Source organism: Rana temporaria, chromosome 4 (assembly GCF_905171775.1).
Source record: "Rana temporaria chromosome 4, aRanTem1.1, whole genome shotgun sequence".
Lineage (NCBI taxonomy): Eukaryota > Metazoa > Chordata > Amphibia > Anura > Ranidae > Rana > Rana temporaria.
In genome coordinates, this window is record NC_053492.1 from 178,438,304 (window position 1) to 178,461,949 (window position 23,646).

The 23,646-nt window shown below is 45.0% G+C and overlaps 1 protein-coding gene across 3 annotated transcripts in view; it reads right to left on the bottom strand.

The window, feature by feature from the left end:
- Window positions 1-23,646, bottom strand: part of GNB4 (G protein subunit beta 4) — a 172,026-nt gene that overhangs the window by 59,811 nt on the left and 88,569 nt on the right. For all 3 annotated transcript variants that reach the window (XM_040349419.1, XM_040349420.1, XM_040349421.1), the window contains exon 2: window positions 12,477-12,564. The gene's annotated coding sequence lies outside the window, so the exon portion shown is untranslated. The remainder of the gene's footprint in view (window positions 1-12,476; window positions 12,565-23,646) is intronic.

Consider the following 23,646-nt stretch of genomic DNA (forward strand, 5'->3'; position numbering starts at 1 on the left):
ATTTTTAGACCCCTGATATTTCATACAAACCCTCCCGAAACAATAGTGTAAAAAAATAATAACAAATCTTCCACACTAGGCAGACTCCGTCGATACAGAGTCCGCCAGCTCCCTCCGGCTCAGCGGGAGATCTCTCCGCTGAGCCGGCGGATGACAAGTCCCTCTCTGCTCACTGAACGGGGAGGGGCTTGTGCAGCGCAGCTGTCTCATATGGAGAGATCTGATGAAAACTGACATCTCACCCGATCCGATATGGACGGATGGGGACGTATCACCATCCGCCTGATTTTGGCGGATCAGATGTCAGCGGACATGTCTCCGCTGACATCCGACGCTCCATAGGCAAGCATGGATCGACCGTTCAGATCCACCGTCAAAACTGACAGATGCACCTGAACGGTCTGACCGTGTGAAAGGTGCCTTGCATTTCCAAAAATAAAAATTTACAAGAGTTTAAATTTTAATTGTTCGCTTGTGTCAGGTAGGCTGTAAGGGACCCCGCGATTCCCAACAGCAGCCCTCCTATTCAGTCTCCAACAGAAATTCATGGTATACCCCTAATCGCAACTGTGAATGGGGCTTTAAAAGGCTATTGATGAAAATGAATGAAGGAATATTGTAAATCCCCAAATTTACTTCACAGAACAAGACAACAGCGCTCTCATGTACAAAAATATAGAAAACAAGAAAAATTAAGATTTTAACCAATAAGATTCTTTTTTTTTTGCCAGTAGGATGACCAGATTTTTCTTCTTTTTTTTCGTTAGAACTGCAGCTATCAACTATTGTACTGATTGCTTGTCTGCCACGTCTTGCCAGGATCATCTGCCATTACTCCGATACTACTGCGCAATGCTGCAGTTGAGTCTAATTAGTTGCAGACAAACTTGGCAACACACAAGTGTCTCGTGATTTTTATAGAAGGCAACAGCTGCTATATTTAGTGATTGATTGCCGAAATCCATAGTCAAACAAGAGTGATTTTCCGATATACACACCCAGAGTTGTATTTAGACATTATGGTGTCCTATGTATACCTGAATAATGACATCCTTCTATACAAGCTTCAACTCTTGTGTTACACATTAGTTTAGTAAATACTAATCTTAGAATTTGCTATTGGAGGTAACACTGCTTGCAAAGTTTGGCAGGCATTGACACTTTGCAACGGCCTCCATTCACTTCTATTGAAATGCACCGCACCTGCACCCGTAATGTATTCTAAACGCACCTATGGCGTTTACAGTGCGCTTGCAAAGTTTAAAAGTGATTATTTTCCATTTTAGCCCTGTAGAAAAAAGAAAAAAAAAAAAAACATTTGAGAAGTTTTGCCTGACGCAATATGAATGCCTGTACAACACATCCTAAATGCTCATTAATTCTATAGGTGCATTAATGCCCTTTTAGGCTGCTTTAAAATCTAAAGCGATATTAAAGTGTTTTTTTTTTAAATAACAAACATGTTATACTTACCTGCTCTGTGCAATGGTTTTACAGAGCAGCCCAGATCCTCCTCTTCTCAGGTCCCACACTAGCACTCCTGGCTCCTCCCTCCTGCCAGGTGCCCCCACAGCAAGCAGCTTGCCCCCTGGACCATACCAGGCCACATGCCCTCAACCCTGGGTGGTGGTTGTGGGGGTCTGCGGGCATGGGGCTAATTGGAATCTGGAACCCCTCTTTAACCAGAAGGCCCCCAGTTCCCACCCCCTATGTGCATGAGTATGGGGTACAGTGTATGCCTTCCCATTCACAAAAAAGTGTAAAAAATAAGAACAAAGATTTAAAAAATTGAACATGTGCCCGGTCATAGCTTCAAAGTGTCTTCTTTCTCTGTTGAGGTCTTCTCCCTCTGGTACTTCTTACTTCAATAATTCTTCTCCCTCCACTGCCGACGTCTCCCTCCTCTAGTTCTTCTCCCTCTGCTAATTTCTTCCTCCAGTTCTTCTCCCTCCGCTGCTGCAGTCTTCTTCCTCTGGTTCTTCTTCTGATTCTCCTCCGGACGCTAGCTCCCATAGTTGTGCCAGCTTCGTTCTCTGCCGATTCTTATATAGACATGGGGGTGTGTCCATCCGGTGATGTCATTCAGAGACATCAATAGAATACCTTGGCAATCCACAATGCTACTAGGGAAATTGTTTTGTGGACTGATGAATAAAGTTAAATTGGGAAAAATACTATGTAAGGCACAGTAATGGTAAAAAGATTCTTACTGAACATTGTGTAAGTCTAATCCAGAGCTTGCTTGAAGTCATGGCTGTGAAAAAGGGGTAAAATACCACGCTGCTGATAATGAACAAGGCAGCTGCTAGCACAAAACATACAGATAATATGTGAAAAAGGTGAAAAGGTTAGGGTGTGCTGCGCGAATGAATGATAACCTGAATGACCAGGATATAGTGATAGTCAAAAAATAAGTATAAAGGTGATGGGTTACAAAAATATTAACGTGAATAAATGTGTGACATATGTAACTGTGTGACATATGTAACTGCGTGACCAATCCGTGCATATCTGATGAATCGAGGATAAACTCAAAACATAAAAGCTGACATAAATCAAGAAAACAGCTCACAAAGGAGGGTCCATATAAATAATCTCCAATGGTAATGATAGCCAATCTTCTTGAATGAATTGAAGATAGAGAATGGAACAATGCAAAATCCTGGTGGTAAGGAAGGAGGTATATATAAAGCTGATTATAAGATGGGTACTCTTACCATAGGATGTGGACCCAGAACCCCTCAGGAGTAGGTCAAACAAGCGAAGGTAAAGGTAGAGATAAATATCTCTGGTGCAATCCGGAAGTTTCTTCCGTCTGTTCACGGGTGTTTGTTATTGCTCCAAAAACGGTCACTGGCTCCCAGCAGCTCAGGTCACGGTCACTGATTCCCAGCAGCTCAAGGATATGAACAGCAAAAGCAAGGTATCCCTCCAGGGTTTTATGGCATAACATGAAAAGGAACAAGAAACAATGCCTCCACATGGCATAGATCAAAAATGAACCTGGGGGGATTTATTAAAAAAAAATACACAAAAACAAAAAAAAGGTAAAACAAAGCAAAAAAAAGGAAAAATCCGGCGAAGATTACAAAAAGGTGATCACTAAAAAAAGGTGCAGTATAGGTAGCACTCACTTGCTAGCCGCTTTGACACCGATCCAAACTTTATCCGTCCAAAATATAAACTTATAAAAAATCACCCAGGACTTTTCCATATTGTTGTGGGCATTGTGAAGCCCACAAGCAAAGACTTCGGGGAAGCGGTGATGCTGGTATTCCCAGCATTCACCGCATTATCTCGTGCATGCGTCGTGTTGATGGCGAGCAGCGTGAGCTAAAGGTGTGTAATGGCAATTTCTACCTGTATTCCCTCATTTAAAATGGCGAATTTGGATACGCCCTCGTCACATGACCCGCTTGTCGAGTCATGTGGCGAGGGAAATCGCGCACGATTTCGAAGATTAGTGCTGTATATAGTCTCCTGGGAATCATGACTCATAACTCCCAGGAGACACTGCGGACAGGTCCGAGCACACACTGGGGCGTCGGGGAAAGGGAGAGATACGCCCACTCCCGCGGGGAAGAATACCCGGAAGTCACAGCTTCTGCCTTTGAATCTCGGTAATTAAATCGACATTAAAAATAACAGTCAATAGTAAAAGTATATGCTCCGTAGATCGTTTTAATATTAGGTTAATATTATGGGTGAACCTCCGCTTTAAGCATATTGTGTTGGTCTATTGTGACTTAGATGAGGATTAAATAATAATTTATGGAAAATGACTGCAGAAAACCAGTTAATCCCAAAGGGATCATATACATTTTATGCCACCTTTAAAGTGGTTATAAACCTCAGGCATTAATCCTGAATAAAGCATAACCCACCCTATACGGTGTCTATACTGTGCCTCTCTCCAGAGTGTCATTTATCCCTGCTGCCTGGTTCTTCTGTCATCAGCAAGTGTCACCAGTAGGGGGGACTCCCACCGACCAGCAGGCTTGGTATACAAGCAGGTCACCCTGGCAAAGAACGCAGGCTCATCTGAGGTGCGGAGTCAAAGTACTAACTGGTGTTCACCAGAGTTCCTGATGGTGGAGATGGGTTTTGCTGCATGTTAGTACCAGGTCGCGGTCCTCAGGATCACCCCACCAGAAAGGAAGCAAGCCGGGTCCAGCAGCGGATATAGCAAATGAGGATCGAACAGATGCGTAGTCAGTAAAAGCCAAAAGGTCAGTATAAAGTGGTTGCAGGTTGGGATTAAGCGGAAGTGTAGTCGAGGAACAAGCCAAAGGTCAGTAACAAGTGGTAGCAAAGATATGGATGGCAGCAGGGAAAACAAAACGCAAGATACTGGCTGTAGAGAGCACAATAATCTGGCAAACAGGAAGTACAGAGACATGGCTTAAATGAGGAAGTTCATGGGAGGAGCAAAGAGTTCAAGATTCAAGACAAACAAGGTTCAAGGCAGGATCAGTCAGAGAATTTTCAGGGAACTGTCCAGCATTCCAGGTGGCTCAGCAAGAGGGACGTTTGACACAGAGGTTCGGGGTTCAAATCCAGGCCCCGACAGCAGGGCTCACTTCTGATGGGTCTTCCACCACCAAGAGAAAAAAATGAGGGGAAAGCTCCAGCACACATTTTTTCTAAATTATTTGTGTTATAGAAGCCTGTACAGAGCAAATGTCTGCAGATTATCAGGTACAGCTTATGTAGAAGGATTTGTTTCATCTCTGTATCATCTGAAGAATGTAACTTCATTGGGTAAATGTAATGCTGCATACAGACGGTCGTTTTTTGTGATGAAAAAAAACGACGTTTTAAAAAACGTCATTTAAAATGATAGTGTGTGGGCAAAACGTCGTTTTATGTCTTCAAAAAAACGACAAAAAAAATTCGAACATGGTTGAATTTTTTGTGTCGTTTTTCAAAACGTCGTTTTTTACTTCACAGAAATTGACCGTGTGTAGCAAAAACGACGTTTAAAACGACGTTTTTACACCCGCGCATGCCCAGAAGCTAGTTATGAAGCGAGCTTCAATGGAAAAAAGTGGTGAAACGTAACCTCGCTTTGCTCTAGAGCATTGTGAAAAAACAATGGCGTGTAGGCAACTTCGTCTTTGAAAATGATGTTTCAAAAACGTCGTTTTATTTCATGATTTAAAACGTCGTTTTTTTTCATCACAAAAAACGACCGTCTGTACGCAGCATAAGGGTTTACAACCACTAAAAAAAATCTTTTTATTCTGTCTGTGTTGCTTGTGGAGAGTTCCCTTGACTTTGTTTGATAAAAAAAGTATTCCGCTGGAGAAAAAGCCAGGGGAAATCTCCTTGAGTCCTGGACAACAATATATCCAGACAGGGGTTCTAATCCTTCCCTACTCAAAAAAAATAAAAAAAAATAATTGGCTATAGTTACAATAAGATCCTCAATACGATAATGCAATTGTGAACATGAATGCTTCTATATCTACAGATTTCATTAGTACTCAGTAGGGATGAGCCGAACATACCCGCGTTCGGTTCGCACCAGAACTTTCGAACGGACCGAACGTTCGCGCGAACATTTAAAACCCCATTGAAGTCTATGGGACTCGAACGTTCGAATTCAAAAGTGCTCATTTTAAAGCCCAATATGCAAGTTATTGTTGGAAAACGTCTTTGAGAACCCGGGTCTTGCCCCAGGGAACATGTATTAATGGGAAAAAAAAAAAAAAAAGTTTAAAAAAAAAACTGTAATTTTTTCTGGAGCAGCGATTTTAATGATGCTTAAAGTGGAAAAAAATGAAAAATTCCTTTAAATATCGTACCTGCTGGGTGTCTATAGTAGTGGCACGTGTTTAGAAATGTCCCTGCAGAACATGAGATTACATTAAAGCCGCAAGCAGTATTAAATTTATTTTTTCTTATAGTAATGTTTGGTCCCTGCAATATGGATAAAAATCATTGAAAAAAATAGCATGAGTTTCCCCGCCACCACTCCCCCCCCAGGTCATTACAAGACCCAGTGCCGATCCTGACCTCCCTAGGGCCCTAAGCAAAATGACCTGGCACATTAAAAATGAGAAGCGGAGGGCGCTGACGACAGTGACATGTCACATTAAAGAAAGTTGAGAAGCGGGGTGTGGGGGCGAAAATGACTTCTCACCAGGCGGGGCCTCTAGTAATTTGGGGGGCCCTTCTCAGCTTATCGGGGCCCCAAGCGGCTTGCATAGTGAGCCTATAGGGAGGATCGGCCCTGACAAGACCCTTTGGCCCTATATACTTTGAACAGCTGTATACAGGCTGTGCAAACAAGATAAGGACTGTAGGTTTGTTAAGTAGAATCTGAACCATGTCAGACTTTCCTGCTGCATATTTCACAATTTCCTAAAGAGACCCTCAAACTACATGACACTTGTGCCTGATGAGGCCACTGATGTTCCAGTGGTGGTGGCCCGTGAGACTGTCCATGCAGGCTTGGCCCCCCAAAGCGCACGTGCTGTGTGGCAACAATATGTCGATTATTTTAGGGTTGAGGGGGGCCCCATTACAATGCCAGATCTTGGCTCAATACATTTTTTTTTTGGGAAAGAAAAATTCTAGAAAAAAAAAGGCGGGTTGCCATCCGGGGCCCCCTTTGAACAAATTCTGTGAAGAACTCCTGTTCTCTGAAGGCCTTCATTATTTCTGCAAGTCAAAATTAAGCAAAAAAAGCTAATGTCAGTCAAGCCTTAGCTTTCTCCCCATATCTAACCCACAAATTCATCCACTGATCATAAAGTCCAAAATCAAGTTTTGTATCGTCGTACTGCGCGATCGTTCTTCCGACGTTTTCTACCGACTGTGAATGACGTTCTCCATTACGCAATATCCCTTTATACACTGCGCATGTGAGAAGCTCCGCACACAGGCAATACAACACGTTAGAGCACTGCAGCTAGCACAATCTACTGCCTGCCAAATAGGAATAGCTGATCTAGCTAAGCTATACAGTGTATAAATATATGTACAACTCCTAGGATGTATATATATCCTCTACACACAGTAAATTTAACTAAACTGACTAGCCTGCCTGCTCTATCTATCCATCTGGTAGAAAAGACACTGTGTGTCTCTCTCTCTCTCTCCCTAACTGACCGACTGACTGTCTTATCTGTTCTTTAACAACGCCGCAACACAATACACACGGCCGACTTGCAGGAGGCCTTATATAGTGTGGGGCGTGTACTAAACCCTCTGAGCCATAATTGGCCAAAGCCACCCTGGCTTTGGCCAATTATGGCTCTCCGTTTTTTGCGTCCTGTGATTGGCCAAGCATGCAGGGTCATAGTGCATGTTTGACCAATCATCAGTGCGCAATGCTGCAGTGAATTATGGACCGTTGCGCGTCACTCGAATTTGGCGCGAACGACCCATTTTGTTCGAATTTCGTCGAACGTACGAACAGACGATGTTCGAGTCGAACATACGTTCGCGTCGAACACAAAGCTCATCCCTAGTACTCAGGCACTGCCCGAATATAACATTCTGTCTCCCAATTGCTCTTTTGTGTTGTCACCCTGTCACATGCATTTCCAGTTGGGAATATAACAGCTATATTGATGACATGCAGCAAAAAAAATCTCCTTTACACCATTAAAAAATTGGCTATTCATACACCACCTCCAAAAATTACATGCTTAAGAGGTTCCAAAGTGTCAGTGTCAAATCCATGCAATTAAGTTCTGAGCACTATATGCACAAGAACCTATACAAATAAGGTTTACATTTGTTTAGAAATGTGCACATATTGGGGGCATGGTCTGGACATGATCGAGTAGGGACAGGTGTCTTGAGCTCCTGACTGTCTCCTATCTAACCCCAGCTTATTCTGCTCAATTATTCAAGTTACGCTTTCAGCAAAGAGGCAGAAGGTGAAGAGTAACTCAAAAAGGCAACCCAGCTGGAAATCTGGGGGAGAAATCAAGCGGTTCTTCCCAAGTTTTCAGACGGCCTACTGATCCCAAGATGGTGGAGCTACGCGGCCTACTACAAGAGGCCCTGGACTCGCACGAACTTCCTGCTTCACCCGCTATCTCTTCAGCATCAGAGACTTACTCAGACACTCCTGCAGCATTCTGCTCAGACCCACAGGTCTCCTTTCAAAAGCCTCCAACATTACGGGTGGATGCTGAACTGAAATTCCTGCTACAGGCCCTGCCAACTAAGGCTGACATCAAAGCCCTCATCGACCGCTTGGAGGAAACTCACCGACAAGAGCTGCAGGACATCAAAAAAGATGTGCATCCTTTTCAGACCGGCTCACTGTGGGGGAATCCTTGCTGACAACATTAGAAAGACTGATGTCTGCCCTGGGATCCCTCCATAATTCCCATGTGGATACAGCAGTAGCGTTACAACTACACATTGAAGATATGGAGGACTGGAATCGGCGTAATAATTTGCGGCTTTGGGGCCTGCCAGAGGAAAACTGGAACGGAAGATCTCTCAAAAATAGCAACTGCAATCTTCCATAACATCACAGGATGACTCCCTACTGGCACTCCTGGAGTTCGATCAGATCCACAGAGCCCTGGGTCCTCGCTCTACAGACCCCAATAGACCGTGGAACGCGATATGCCGGCTGCACCACTACAACTATAAAGGAAGCTATCCTGCGCAAGGCATGGGAAGCTTGAGACATGGGGTGCCTGTTGAGATTCTCCCAGATATATTCAGGGCAACAGTACAGCGCTGAGCCCTACTTCATCCGGTCTTGGATCCAGCTCATCAGTTGGGCATTACCTACTGTTGGGGCTTCCCTCTCTCTGCCACATTCTTCAGAGACCAACAGTCGTTCACCCTCTGCACACCTGAGGACCTCCCGCCTCTCTTTGCCTTTATGGAATCAGATCCAATACCAGTCCCAAAATGGTTAATCTTTCTCCCACAGCCGGTCGTCTGGGCTGCTCGGCACCCTGCGGAAATCCCCCGCCTAGACTGTAGAGGACGCGGTGGCGTTCCAGAGTGTCATCCCCAGAGGGGTTATGCGAGTCATAATCGGCTTTACAGCCCACTAAACACCCGCTTTCCTCCATGCTCACACTCTACGTGACATGCTTTTCTGATTTGTCTCCTCGCCCTATTACAGTTTTATGACAGTCCTTTATACAGACTACCTCTGCACTATCTTCATTTGCTTGCCCGATTGGACATGAAGTTGAAATATGTCTACAAGATCTCTACCCTGAAGGACGTCGCTCCTTAATGTTTTTATCTCCCTGCAACGATGGCTGGCTAACCTGTTGACCTACATGTGGGTAAGTACTCATGCGATTTAATTTACTATCTGGATGCCGTTCCTCTGCTCCATGCCTACACAGTGACTTAATGTTTAAGCTGATGTTTTTCTGCTTTTCTAACACGCAGCAATATCTAACTGCCTTTTTGTTTATTAAGCTCCTAAATGTGCGTGTAATGTTAATTTAGGCATGTATTCGGAAGATGGCCATATTTTATTGTATTAGTTTGGGTGATCAGTGGTAAGCAGGGTACTCCTCCACCCCCTCTACCTCCCTTTTTGCTGGGGAGTGGACTTGCCAGAGACACGCGGTGCCTGGTCTGGACATTCTCCTTCCTGGAGAGCTCCGTTTCTTGGGCAACCTGAGTCACTATATATCTTCTTATTTACCATTCCACTCATGGTGTTCCCTATGCCGCAGCTCGCTGGAGGTGGGGCACCGTGTGGGGGACCCATGTGGTGCTTGTTCTTGATTAGACATGTTCTGAGTTATTCCAACGAAATGTATCATGTACTGTATATATAGTCCCTGCATATATGATTACCTCCTTACAGACTATAATTAAGCCACTCCCACATGGCATTTTGGGGTGATATGCATCAAATGATGTCTGTGCCGCGTCAATGAGGCGGTCCCTTGCCCCCCTCCCTTCCCCCTTTCAGGGGGGAGATGTGCAGTGTTCTTTTGCAAATTTTGATTACTACATTTAGATTCAAGGGTAGTGTCGGATGATCGGTTCGGCAGTCTCTCACTTTTATTTCTTTCCTCTAATCTTTAAATCCCCCCCCTTTTTTTCCCCCTCTCTCTCTTCCTCCCCCCCCCTTCCCTTTCACCTGAGTTAGTGATAGATACCATAAAAATAATATCACTAAAACACAAAGGGCCTCAAGATACCTGAGAAAATATGTATGCTCTTAAATGTACCTGAAACACTTTCATGCTGATGTAGAATTTATCCAAGAGACCCACTTCAGGGACGACAGACTTCCTAATTCTTAAAAACAGATTTTATCCTCCGACATATTCTACTAATGCAGCTGCTAAATCCAAGGGCGTCTCCATACTAATATCTAGTAGACTCCCATAGACTTATAGCATTCTTATGGACTCCGACGTTTTGTGTTTGTGTTTATCAAAGGCTTAATAGGTGACACACGAGTGACAATGGCGACTATCTGTGCACCCAATGATCATCAGGATATCTTTATTAACCGTACCCTAGACAAACTCCTGGAATTTAGTGAAGGTCAGCTGATTTTAGGTGGAGATTTTAATGTCCCCCTGATTTCTTCGAGCTCATCTTCTGTCTCTTGGAAATGGATAGCCCATTATATACATAGGGCCAGATTCTGGTAGAAGTGCCGTATTCTCCAAGCACTTGCTCCGTAATTTGCGGCGGCGTAGTGTAAATGACCCGGCGTAAGGCCGCAAAATTCAAAGGGGGTGGCTTGTATTTAAAATTAAGCGCGCCCCCGCGACGATCGAACTGCGCATGCGCCGGGCATAAAAATAGCCCAGTGCGCATGCTCCAGCTCACGACGGAAAACGTCAATGACGCCGACGTGAGCCTCATTGACGTAAAGTCGTATTCGCGAACGACTTACGAAAACAACGTAAACTACGGAAAAAGACGACGCTGACCCCACGCCATACTTAACATGGCATACGACGGACCTTCGTAAACTTGCCCCTCATATAGCAGGGGCAAGTTTACGCTTACGGAAACGTTGTAAATTCACTGCGTCGTTCGGGAATCGGCGTAAATAGCTAATTTGCATAGACGACGGGGAAAACGACGAGGCGACACCTAGCGGCAGGAAAAAAAATTGCATTTAAGATATGACAGCTTAAGAGCCTTACGCCTGTCAGATCTAAGGAATATCTATGCGTAACTGATTCTAAGAATGCGCTGTCGTAAGCCTTTTAAGAATCTGGCCCATAGAGCTCAATTGGTAGATTGTTGACGTCTACAACACTCGATAGAATGGGATTACACGTTTTATTCCCCCCCCCCACATAAAGTCTATACCAAAATAAATTACTTAGTTCCTCATGGTCAGCTCCATGCTGCACGTGACTCTTCCATTGGTACTATGACATGGTCCCACCACACTCCCATTACCCCGATTTACACACTCTCTGACACATACTCTTCTAGATCCTCACTTTTGGAGATTAAATACAAGTCTCCTACAGACACCAGAGGTTATAGAGGACGCATCTAGGGAATTACATTTTTACTTCTAAACAAATGACCAGCCAGATTGTGACCCAGGGACTCCACGGAAGGTTTAAAAAAACTGTTATCAGAGACATGAAACATGGTTCAAGGATTAAAAAGGAACGCAATAAACAGCTTACATTGCTTATTTGACAACATTTACACTACTGAATCCCGAAATAAACATGTTCCCTCCTTCTCCCTGAAACTTATCTCACTCCGCAAGCAAATCAGTGTGACTTATTGCACTAGAAAGCCAAAGCGGCCTTACAATTGTGCCGCAAAATAGGATACGAATCAGGTAATAAATGTGGAAAAATACTAGCTAGAATGGTCAGGGAATATAAGCCAACAACGTATGTACCTCAAATTGTATCCTCAAACAGCAGAAAAGACATATTACCCAAACAGACTACGCAAGAATTCACGGACTTATACTTCTTACTTTATAACTTACCAGACCCATCACCCCCTCAAACTAAAATAGAAGAGTAGATCTCATTGTCTCGACTCCCTTCCCATGGAAACCCAGGAAGAATTAGATTCCCCCATAACATTAGAGGAACTCCAGCAAGCAGTGAGTATAGCGAAACCGGGTAAGGCCCCAGGACCTGATGGCTTCACCTTACAATATTACAAAAACTAGAACTATGGGTGGGACTTTTGTAAAGGCACCAGAAAGGTTATAATAAAAAAAAAACATATAAAAAGTTTATTGCATACAAGTTTAAAAACAATGTCAAGATGAAATTTCATTCACACAACGAATGCAGGTGGCGCAAAGTAGAAGAAGAATCTCCATTCATGGAGGAAGCACTGGAACCCAAAGGAGTGGGTCCCCCTATACATTTCAACTCACAGAGTCTTCATCAGGGAGTTTTAAACAATGCAATCAACAGATTTCCACAAAATAAAAATTAATCAATAAAGTATAAAAAATTGTTTACAGGTACGTGCATATATCACAACAAATGATCCATAAAGATTCAACTCACTATGTGTAGATTGCAGTATAGGTATGTGCAGACACCAGGGTATCTCCAGGATTTCCAACAGCCAGAGAACAATTCAAGGCACAGTAACCTAAAACGTGTAAAAAAAACGCTTGGTAAGTATCTAATATGCCCAAAAGGGAAAACTTAAAAAAGGGGAGGAAAACATGCACCTTACTACTAATAGTAGGTCAGAAAACAGATATCTTAGATGGCACACAGTATAAGGACAATTATAGATTAAAGATATACGATGTAAAAAAACTGACATTTACTTAACCACTTCAGTCCCAAAATATTTTCCTCCTTAATGACCAGGCAATTTTTTCCGATACGGCACTGTGCCACTTTAACCGACAATTGCGTGGTTGTGCAACGCTGTACCCAAACAAAATTTACCTAGAGCTTCATTTTGGTGGTATTTGATCACCTTTTTTTTAAACATTTTGCTATAATAAAATTTTCCAATTTAAAAAAATAAAATAAAAATGTCTTCATCAGTTTAGGCCAATATGTATTTTTCTACATATTTTTGGTAAAAAAAAAAAAAAAAACAATTTGCAATAAGAGTATATTGATTGGTTTGCGCAAAAGTTGTAGTGTCTACAAAATAGGAGATAGATTTATGTATTTTTTTTTACTAGTAATGGCAGCGATCTGTGATTTTTAGCAGACTGCGACATTGCGGTGGAGAGATCGGCCACTTTTGACACTTATTTGGGTCCATTGACATCTATACAGCAATCGGTGCTATACAAATGCACTGATTACTATGTTAATGTCCCTGGCAGGGAAGGGGTTAAAACTAAGGGACGATCAAGGGTTAAATGTGTTCCCTCATGTGTGTCTCTAACTATGGGGGGGAAGGGACTGACTGGAGGAGACAGATTGCTGTTCCTAATTGCTAGTGTAGAGGGTGTCTCACTCTATAACCCTCATTTATTGCCAAACTGGCCAGAACAATGTACACAGGCTTTCCAGTTTCAGTTAGGGAGAAGGTTGCCTATCATGTCTGGGCTTTTTCCACCCCCCCCCCCTTCTTCCTGTTTTCACTGAGTTGGTGTAATATGAGCTGACACACACAGAGCTCTGGATTCAGCGACCTCTATTGTGCCCCTATTGGCTAGAAGAGGAAAACCAATTAAGAGTTAAAACAGCAAATGCAAGAGATTGTACAGACCTGAGGGAGAGCAGCAATGGATTCTGGGACATAAAGTTCTCACACAATACGGGCCCCATAGTCTGGTATACAGGGAGAACTGCAAACCCCATGATACTGTCAGGGACTTACCTCCCAGCCTCATCCATCCTCGTTTCTGAGGAAACAACAGGGTTCCTCCATGTTGACACACCGCAGCACTTCCCGCACGCCTGCGCGTGCGCAACGGTGGCGCGCGCGTGCACAACGGGTGCGCGCGCGTGCACGATAGCGGGAGCGTGCGTGTGCACGTTTTTGGCGCCAAAGCACACTTTAAAAGCCATTGCTGGACTCAAACACATTGCTGCCTGATCTGCAGTTTTGGAGTGAACTTACACTTGAAATCTGATCCTGAAACCTGATCCTGAAACCTGATCCTGAATTACTGACTGAACCTTGACCCGGCTTGTTGACTATCCGTATCTCTCTAATCCCGGCTTGTTTGACTACCCTTCTGATTGGACCCACCGTTGCCAGACCCACCTGCTTGCACCACGACTACGCTTCAGTTACCTGCATCTGAACCATCTGATTATCCGTTGTGACCCGGCTTGCCTGACCCTGCTGCTTCTTGCTTCCTATTTATCTGCTTTCTTCATCAGCTTGTTGCCATTGCAGTCGTATCACCTGTCAGGGTCGCTGACCCCCTCTTCTGCCTCAGTGCCGTCTGCACCTCCCCGCCAGAGAGACTCAGCCACCTACATCTATTCATCTCTGCATCGGCACTCCTACCCCGCTGTGCTCCGAGTCCGCTGTTCCCACTTCAGTGGCTCGTGAACCAGAGCCGTAAGAGAGGCCTCCTACAACCAGACTCTAAACATACCAGGTACGTAACAGTATCAGGCAGCCATGACAGAGTCTGCAGGAGTTGCCCCAGCGATGGAGGAGATATGCAAGCATCTATCATCCCTCACTCAAGCGGTTAAAAACTTGCAAGATGGCTACCTGAGATTGGAAGGACAGGTCCAGAATCTAGCCATTCCTGGAGATGCCCCAGCATCTTCCACTAGGTCTTCATCAGCCGCTGCTGCTCCGTCTGTGGTAATGTTACCACCTGAACCCAGGGTTCCTATGCCCGAACGATTCACAGGGGATCGCTCTAAATTCCGGGACTTTCGGAACGCATGTCAGTTATATTTTGCCCTGCAACCCCGAACATTCTCACTAGAGGCCACGAAAGTGGGGTTTGTCGTTTCCCTGCTTCAAGGGGAACCCCAAAAATGGGCACATCGGTTGCTAGAGGATAATGGCCCTCAGACAGAGACTTTGCTGAACTTCTTCCAGACCATGGCCCAACTTTACGACGATCCCCAGAGGACTGCCACGGCTGAAACCGCTTTACTTGCACTTCAACAAGGCCGCCGAGCGGTCGAGGATTATGTAACCGATTTTCGTCGTTGGAGTGCAGATACTCAATGGAACAGCGCAGCTCTGCGCCACCAATTTCACTTAGGCTTGTCAGAACCCCTGAAGGATGAACTAGCCCGCATTGGGGTACCTGAAACCCTAGACGAACTTATCACTAAGGCCGTGCAAATTGATCGGCGACTAAGGGAACGCCGGGCAGAGCGTTCTTCCCAACAAGGTCGCCCAGTATGGGTCACTGCTCGGGCCCCCTTACCCGCTTCTCGTTACCGACCACCTACTCCTCCGAATTCTACTGATCCGTCTATGGACACTTCCGAACCAATGCAATTAGGTGTGATGCGACCTACTCTCACTCCGGAAGAACGCACACGTCGTCGCCAGTTGAACCTGTGTCTCTACTGCGGCGAGGCCGGCCATTACGTGTATAACTGCCCCGTCAAGATACGTAAGTTCAAGTCTTCAGCTCCTATTAATATTTCAGCCATTTCTGCCAACATCACCCACCTTGCTCTCTCCCTTTCGTTACAGCTTCTGGAAAAGACGGTGTTGGTCAACGCTATCGTTGATTCAGGCGCGTGCAGCCGTTTTATTGATTCCACTTTTGCTGATCTCCATAATATACCTTTACGTAAAAAGGACTTTAGACTTTGTCTTTTTGGCCGACGGTTCACACATCAAGTCTGGTCAGGTAACACAAGAGACGCTTCCCCTACCTGCTACTACTTCTCTCCAACACAAGGAACTGTTAATTTTGGATGTCATTTCATCTCCTTTGTTCCCAGTAATTTTAGGCATACCTTGGCTCCGGGCACACAACCCCCAAGTTGACTGGATATCTGGAAGAATCACCTTCCCTTCTTACTACTGTCAGGAACACTGCCTGCCCAGACCGTCCAACCCATCTCCTACCCTGATGTGTTTAAATGCCGATCCCAGTCTGCTTCAGTCCGTTCCAAAACCATATCATGGATTCCTTGATGTGTTTAGCAAGAAAGGAGCTGATTCTCTTCCGCCTCATCGGCCATATGACTGTCCGGTTGAGCTCCTTCCTGGGGCTGAGATCCCCTTTGGGCGGATTTTCCCACTTTCCGAGAAGGAACAGGACGCCTTAAAAATTTATCTTGATGAAAATTTGGATAAAGGATTCATCCGTCCGTCCACTTCGCCAGCAGGCGCCGGAATATTTTTTGTCACAAAAAAAGACCAAACTCTTCGTCCCTGTGTTGATTATCGGGAACTAAACAACATCACTGTAAAGAATCGCTATCCCCTGCCCCTAATACCCGAACTTTTTCAAAAATTACGATCTGCCGTTATTTTCACTAAACTGGACCTGAGGGGAGCGTATAACTTGATACGCATCAGGGACGGAGATGAATGGAAGACAGCGTTCCGCACAAGATATGGACACTATGAGTACTTGGTAATGCCTTTTGGCCTATGTAATGCACCTGCTACGTTTCAACACTTTGTTAACGACGTATTTAGAGACTTCTTAGACATCTTTGTCATTGTTTATTTGGACGATATCCTGGTTTTTTCCTGTTCCCTGGAAGAGCACCGAGTGCACACTGCAAGGTCCTGAATCGTCTCCGCCTGCACAGCTTGTATGCAAAAGTAGAGAAATGCGAGTTCGAGCGACTAACTATCCAATTCCTAGGTCTAGTGATTTCTCCAACCGGAATTGAAATGGATCCGAAAAAAGTATCCGCCATCCTAGACTGGCCAACACCCTTGGATAAAAAAGGGGTACAACGTTTTATTGGGTTCGCAAATTTTTATAGGAAATTTATTAAAAACTTCTCTACGATAGTGGCTCCCATTACTCAACTCACTAAGCAGAATCTTAGTTTCCGATGGAATCCTGAAGCTCAAAAGGCCTTTGATACCCTGAAGGGACTCTTTACATCCGCTCCAATCCTCAGTCATCCCAATCCAGCGTTGCCTTTCCTCCTTGAGGTAGATGCCTCTGAAGTGGCGGTAGGGGCTGTCATCTCACAACGCTCAGGGGACAAGGATTTAATGCATCCAGTAGGATTCTATTCCCGAAAGCTCTCCCCCGCAGAGAGGAATTACGACGTGGGGGATCGAGAACTGTTGGCCATCAAAACCGCCTTAGAGGAGTGGAGATACTTACTTGAAGGCGCTGCTCATCCTGTATTGATCTACACAGATCACAAAAATTTGGAGTATCTAAGGACAGCTAAACGGCTAAAACCTCGACAAGCCCGTTGGGCTCTCTTCTTTTCTCGCTTTTGTTTTCATATTACTTATCGACCTGGATCCAAGAATGTTAAACCAGACGCATTATCCCGAATGCATGACAACCCGAAGGACACATCCATTCCAGACACCATCCTTCCGGATGGCAACTTTTTACTTTTGCATACCGATCTGCTTTCCACGATCAGAGAAGCATCTTCCGAATCTTCCAAACCCCCCAATATCTCGTTAACTTCCAGAGACGGTTTATTTTGGAGAGGGAGTCAAGTTTTTGTACCGGAGAATACCCGAGTGGAAGTTCTAAAACTTCTCCATGACCACCCGTTAGCGGGGCACTTCGGAGTTCGTAAAACCCTCGAATTAGTGCGACGCACTTTCTGGTGGCCTGACTTAGAGGACTTTTGTAAGAAATATATCAACTCTTGCCCCATCTGCAATCGGAACAAGACATCCAGAAAACAAGCCTGGGGTCTATTAAAACCTCTACCCGTGCCCAATAGACCTTGGGAAATGATTGCAATGGACTTTATTGTGGAACTTCCCTGTTCTGAAGGATGTACAGCAATCTTTGTGATTGTAGATCGTTTTACCAAGATGGCTCACTTCCTTCCTTTGAAAAATACACCTTCTGCTGCTGAAACTGCTCGCGTTTTTATCAAAGAAATCGTCAGGCTACATGGAGTACCTTCCAATATTGTCTCCGACAGAGGGGTCCAGTTTACCTCTCGGTTCTGGAAAGCCCTTTGTGAGAAGTTACAAATTAAGCTTTCTCTGTCTTCAGCCTACCATCCCCAAACCAATGGGCAAACCGAAAGAACAAACCAAACCTTAGAACAATATATCAGATGCTTTACAACTTTTTCTCAAGATGATTGGGTCTCGCTGCTACCTCTAGCAGAATTTGCATACAACAATGCCAAACACTCAGCTACCGGGCAATCCCCTTTTTTCTCTAATTATGGTTTTAATTTAACATTTTTGCCAGATTTCTTTTCAGAATCAGCAGTTCCAGCGGTTCAAGATATCTTGGAATTTTTTAAACGTAACAACCAGGTATTACGCGAAGCAATAACCAAGGCTCAAGCTGACGGCAAGAGATTCTTCGACAAGGGAAGAAGGGGAGAGTTGGATCTCAAACCGGATGATCAGGTATGGCTGTCCACAAATAACCTAAGATTACCTTGCCCGTCTAAGAAGTTGGCACCTAAGTTTATGGGACCCTTCCCGGTTAAGAGGAAAATTAATTTAGCCTCATATGAACTGTCTCTACCTAATTCCCTGAAAATACATCCTGTATTTCATGTTTCTCTACTCAAACCTGCAGCCCCTGATCCCTTCCCTAACAGAGGATCCAAGCCTCCTGAACCTGTCCAGATCGATGGTTGTGAAGAGTACGTAGTGGAAACTATATTGGACTGCAGGAAGCGACAAGGACAAAACCAGTTTCTGGTCAAGTGGAAGGGGTATGGCCCAGAAGATAACTCTTGGGAACCTGAAGGTAATCTACACGCCAAGAAGTTATTACGTGCCTTTTTTCTTGCTCACCCAGACAAAAAGGCCCGACTGGGCATCCGGAGGCTGCCCCTTGGGGGGGGGGGCAATGTCAGGGACTTACCTCCCAGCCTCATCCATCCTCGTTTCTGAGGAAACAACAGGGTTCCTCCATGTTGACACACCGCAGCACTTCCCGCACGCCTGCGCGTGCGCAACGGGGGCGCGCGCGTGCACAACGGGTGCGCGCGCGTGCACGATAGCGGGAGCGTGCACGTTTTTGGCGCCAAAGCACACTTTAAAAGCCATTGCTGGACTCAAACACATTGCTGCCTGATCTGCAGTTTTGGAGTGAACTTACACTTGAAATCTGATCCTGAAACCTGATCCTGAATTACTGACTGAACCTTGACCCGGCTTGTTGACTATCCGTATCTCTCTAATCCCTGACTCCGGCTTGTTTGACTACCCTTCTGATTGGACCCACCGTTGCCAGACCCACCTGCTTGCACCACGACTACGCTTCAGTTACCTGCATCTGAACCATCTGATTATCCGTTGTGACCCGGCTTGCCTGACCCTGCTGCTTCTTGCTTCCTATTTATCTGCTTTCTTCATCAGCTTGTTGCCATTGCAGTCGTATCACCTGTCAGGGTCGCTGACCCCCTCTTCTGCCTCAGTGCCGTCTGCACCTCCCCGCCAGAGAGACTCAGCCACCTACATCTATTCATCTCTGCATCGGCACTCCTACCCCGCTGTGCTCCGAGTCCGCTGTTCCCACTTCAGTGGCTCGTGAACCAGAGCCGTAAGAGAGGCCTCCTACAACCAGACTCTAAACATACCAGGTACGTAACAGATACTTTGCTGACAGGAAAGTAAAAGACTCAATTTTGTGTCCTGAGGAAAAAGTTCAGTCAGCCATGAAGGAGTGAAAAGACCAGACCTGAGGGAGAGGTGCTGGCTCTCAGATGATTTCCCTGCACGATTCAGGCCTCCGCCGTGAGTTTGGACGTCCCGTCAGAGAGAGATCCCAGGTGAAAATCAAGGTGCTTCTTCAACAATGGTGAACCGTCCCAGAGTGAGGGGACCAGTCGGCTGCCATTATACAGAGCAAAGACACTGGCCCAGATTCACGTAGGGCGGCGTCAGGCGGGCGTAGCGTATCGTATTTATGCTACGCCGTCGCAACTTAGAGAGGCAAGTGCAGTATTCACAAAGCACTTGCGTTCTAAGTTACGGCGGCATAGCGTAAATGTGCTGGTGTAAGCGTGAGTAATTCAAATAATGAAGAGGTGGGCGTGTTTTATGTAAATTAAACATGACCCCACGTAAATGACGCTTCGAGCGAACAAGCGTATCTTTTTACGTTGTTTACGTAAGCCGTACGCGAATAGGGCTGTGCGTAAGTTACGTTCACGTCGTAGGCAGTGTTCGACGTATCTTAGGCATTCTATCCAACGCATGTGCACTGGGATACGTCCACGGACGGCGCATGCGTCGGATAGAATGCCTAAGATACGTCAAACACTGCCTACGACGTGAACGTAACTTACGCACAGCCCTATTCGCGTACGACTTATGTAAATGATGTAAAAAGATACGCTTGTTCCGACGTCCATACCTTGCATGGGCTGCGCCACCTAGAGACCAGCTTTAACTTTACGCCTGCGTATGTCTTATGTAAACGGCGTAACTAATTGCGACGGGCGTACGTACGTTCGTGAATCGGCGTATCTTGCTCATTTACATATTCGACGCGGAAATCAACGGAAGCGCCACCTAGCGGCCAGCAGAAATATGCACCCCAAGATACGACGGCGTAGGAGACTTACACCACTCGTATCTTGGCCAAATCTATGCGTAACTGATTCTATGAATCAGGCGCATAGATACGACGGCGGCCATTCGGACTTACGACGGCGTATCTGGAGATACGCCGTCGTAAGTCTAAGAATCTGGGCCACAGTATACAAAGCAAAGACACAGAGAAAGAGTTCTGGCTGAAGTCTTCTCATCTACAAAGTCATCTAATCCATCTGAGATCTGGATTAGGGATGAGCCCCCCGTTCGGATCGCACCAGAACCTTCGAACAGACCGAACTTTTGCGAACATTTAGAACCCCATTGACGTCTATGGGACTCGAACGTTCGAATTCAAAAGTGCTAATTTTAAAGCCCAATATGCAAGTTATTGTTGTAAAAAGTCTTTGAGAACCCGGGTCTTAAAAAAAGTTTTAAAAAACAGTCGTTTTTCAGGAGCAGTGGTTTTAATGATGCTTACATGTATTTAAAGGAATTTTTCATTTTTTTTTTTAATTTTTTAATTTTTTATTTAAAGCATCATTAAAATCACTGTTCCTGAAAAAATGAAAGTTTTTAAAACTTTTTTTCCATTGAAACATGTTCCCTCGGGCAAGACCCGGGTTCTCAAAGACGTTTTCACAGGCATACTATAGACACCCAGTAGGTACAATATTTAAAGGAATTTTTCATTATTTTTTTATTATTTAAGCATCATTAAAATCACTGCTCCTGAATCTTTAGGTGCAAACTACAGAGCACACGGCCAGTACACACCAAGTAGCTTTAGGTGTAAACTCTAGAGGACACAGGCAATAAACCATGTAAGAATACTGCAGCTAGCACAATCACCTGCCTGAATGAATGAATGAATGAAAATTTATATAGCGCGGCACATGCGAACTTAATTGCCTCTGGGCGCTTGTTGTTCCTGTCTCTTTTGATATCAAAAGAGATGCGTTTTAAGCTTTTTCCTGAATGCTAAGTGATTTTCCTCCAACCGAATGCTGGTTGGTAAAGCGTTCCATAGTCTGGGACCTTGGACCGCGAATCTTCTTTCTCCTTTGGACTTGTAATTGGCTTTCGGTATCTGGAGGAGATTTTGGTTGGTGGATCGCAGAACGCGATTGGAGTTGTGAGCTTTTATTTTTTCGCATAGATAATGGGGAGCATTCCCATAGATACATCTATGCGTTAGACAGAGTGCTTTAAAAACAATTCTGTCCTTTACTGGCAACCAATGGAGGGATCTCAGTGAAGGTGAGATTGATTCCCATGTTTTTTTCCCAGTCACTAGTCTGGCGGCCGTATTTTGAACGACTTGCAGACGCGCGATTTGGTACTTGGGGAGTTCGAGGTAAAGGGCATTTGCATAGTCCAGTCTGGAGTTTACAATTGCTCCCACCACGACTGCTATATCTTCTTTGGGAATGAAAGGAGTAAGTCTGCGTAGTAGGCGCAGCAGATGGTGAGATCCGCTGACTACTGACCCTATTTGTGCATCCATTGTCATGTAGGAGTCGAAGATGACTCCTAGACATTTGACTTTGGCGCTAGGGGTGATGAATTTGCCCAGAATGGGCGGGGGGGACCAAGTTGTTGCAGGTTGATTCATACGCTTGGCGTGAAACAGGAGAAGTTCTGTTTTCGCTCCGTTGAGTTTAAGATAACTCTTTGTCATCCAGTCTTCCATCAAAGAGAGGCATGTCTCTAGATTGAGGTGGTGATCCTTTTTGTTGCAAATGCGGAAATACAGTTGCGTGTCGTCTGCATATGAGTGATAAAGCAGTTTTTGGCTGCTAATGATTTCAAAAAGAGGACGAAGATAGATGTTAAACAGCACCGGCGATAGAGGAGATCCTTGAGGGACTCCGTATGATACCGTGCGTTTCTCAGAAGTGAAGGGTCCCAATTTCACTGTTTGTGACCGGTTTTCCAAAAAAAGAGGAGAACCAAGATAAATCATCTTCTGCGACTCTGGCTACGTCAGCTAGCCGAGTCAGTAATAGTTTGTGGTCTACAGTGTCGAAGGCTGCGCTTAGGTCCAACAGAACCAGGAGACCAGATTCTCCTTCGTCTGCAGCCTCGAGAGCGTCGTCCCATATTTATGCTGTTTCCGTCCCGTGTCCGGGACGGAAGCCAGATTGAAATGGATCAAGTAGGCTGTGGGTATCTAGATGCTGTTGCAGCTGTTGTACCACTACTTTTTCCATTACCTTGGAGAGAACGTTTAGGCCTGTTATGGGACGGCGATGAAGTGGGTCCTTGGGATCTAAGGTGGGTTTCTTCAAGATGGGTTGGATTATGCCCTCTTTCAACTGGTGGGGCACTATGCCCTCCTTGAAAGACTGGTTTATAAGCTGCGTGATAGGAGGTGCCAGGATGTCGGCGCATTCCTTCAGCAGTTTGGTGGGAATGATATCATTTGGCGCTGTGCTATTTCGCAAAGTACCAATGATATTTTTTGTGGCATTGATGGAGATGGGTTCTAGAGTGAACTTTCCTGATTGTGGTGAATTTCTGTGGGTGTTGGGTGAATAATTGTGGGGGGTGGGGTTGAGGGGGGTGTTGTTTTGCTGAATGCTTTCACGGATTCCCTCAATTTTATTAATGAAGTAATCCGACAATTCATTGCAGAACTCTTGGGCGTCCGAATTGGAGGCTTCGAGACAGACGGGATTCATGGTCTGAGTGACCATCTTGAAGAGTTCGCGGGGGCGGTTTAGGGCGCTGTTGATAGCCTTGGAAAAATAATTTTTCTTGGCTTTGAAAATTTCTTTGTGGTATTTTCTTGTTGTTGCCTTGTAGATGGTGAGGTTTTCTTCTGAAGAGCTTCTTTTCCAGGCGGCTTCCGCCCTTCTGCGCTCTTGCTTCAATAGCGACAGCTGGTTATTAAACCAGCTTGAGGTGTTTTTCCGGATGCAGGTTTTACGTTTCGGAGCTATCAAGTCGGCTGACTGTGATAGTGCGGTGTTTATGGCATCCAGTGTTTCGGAGGCCGTTTGATGAGGGTGAATCGATTTTATTTTTTCTCTTAATGTTGTTTTGAAGATTTCCGAATGGAGCTTCTTCTGACATCTAGTCCAGTGTGTT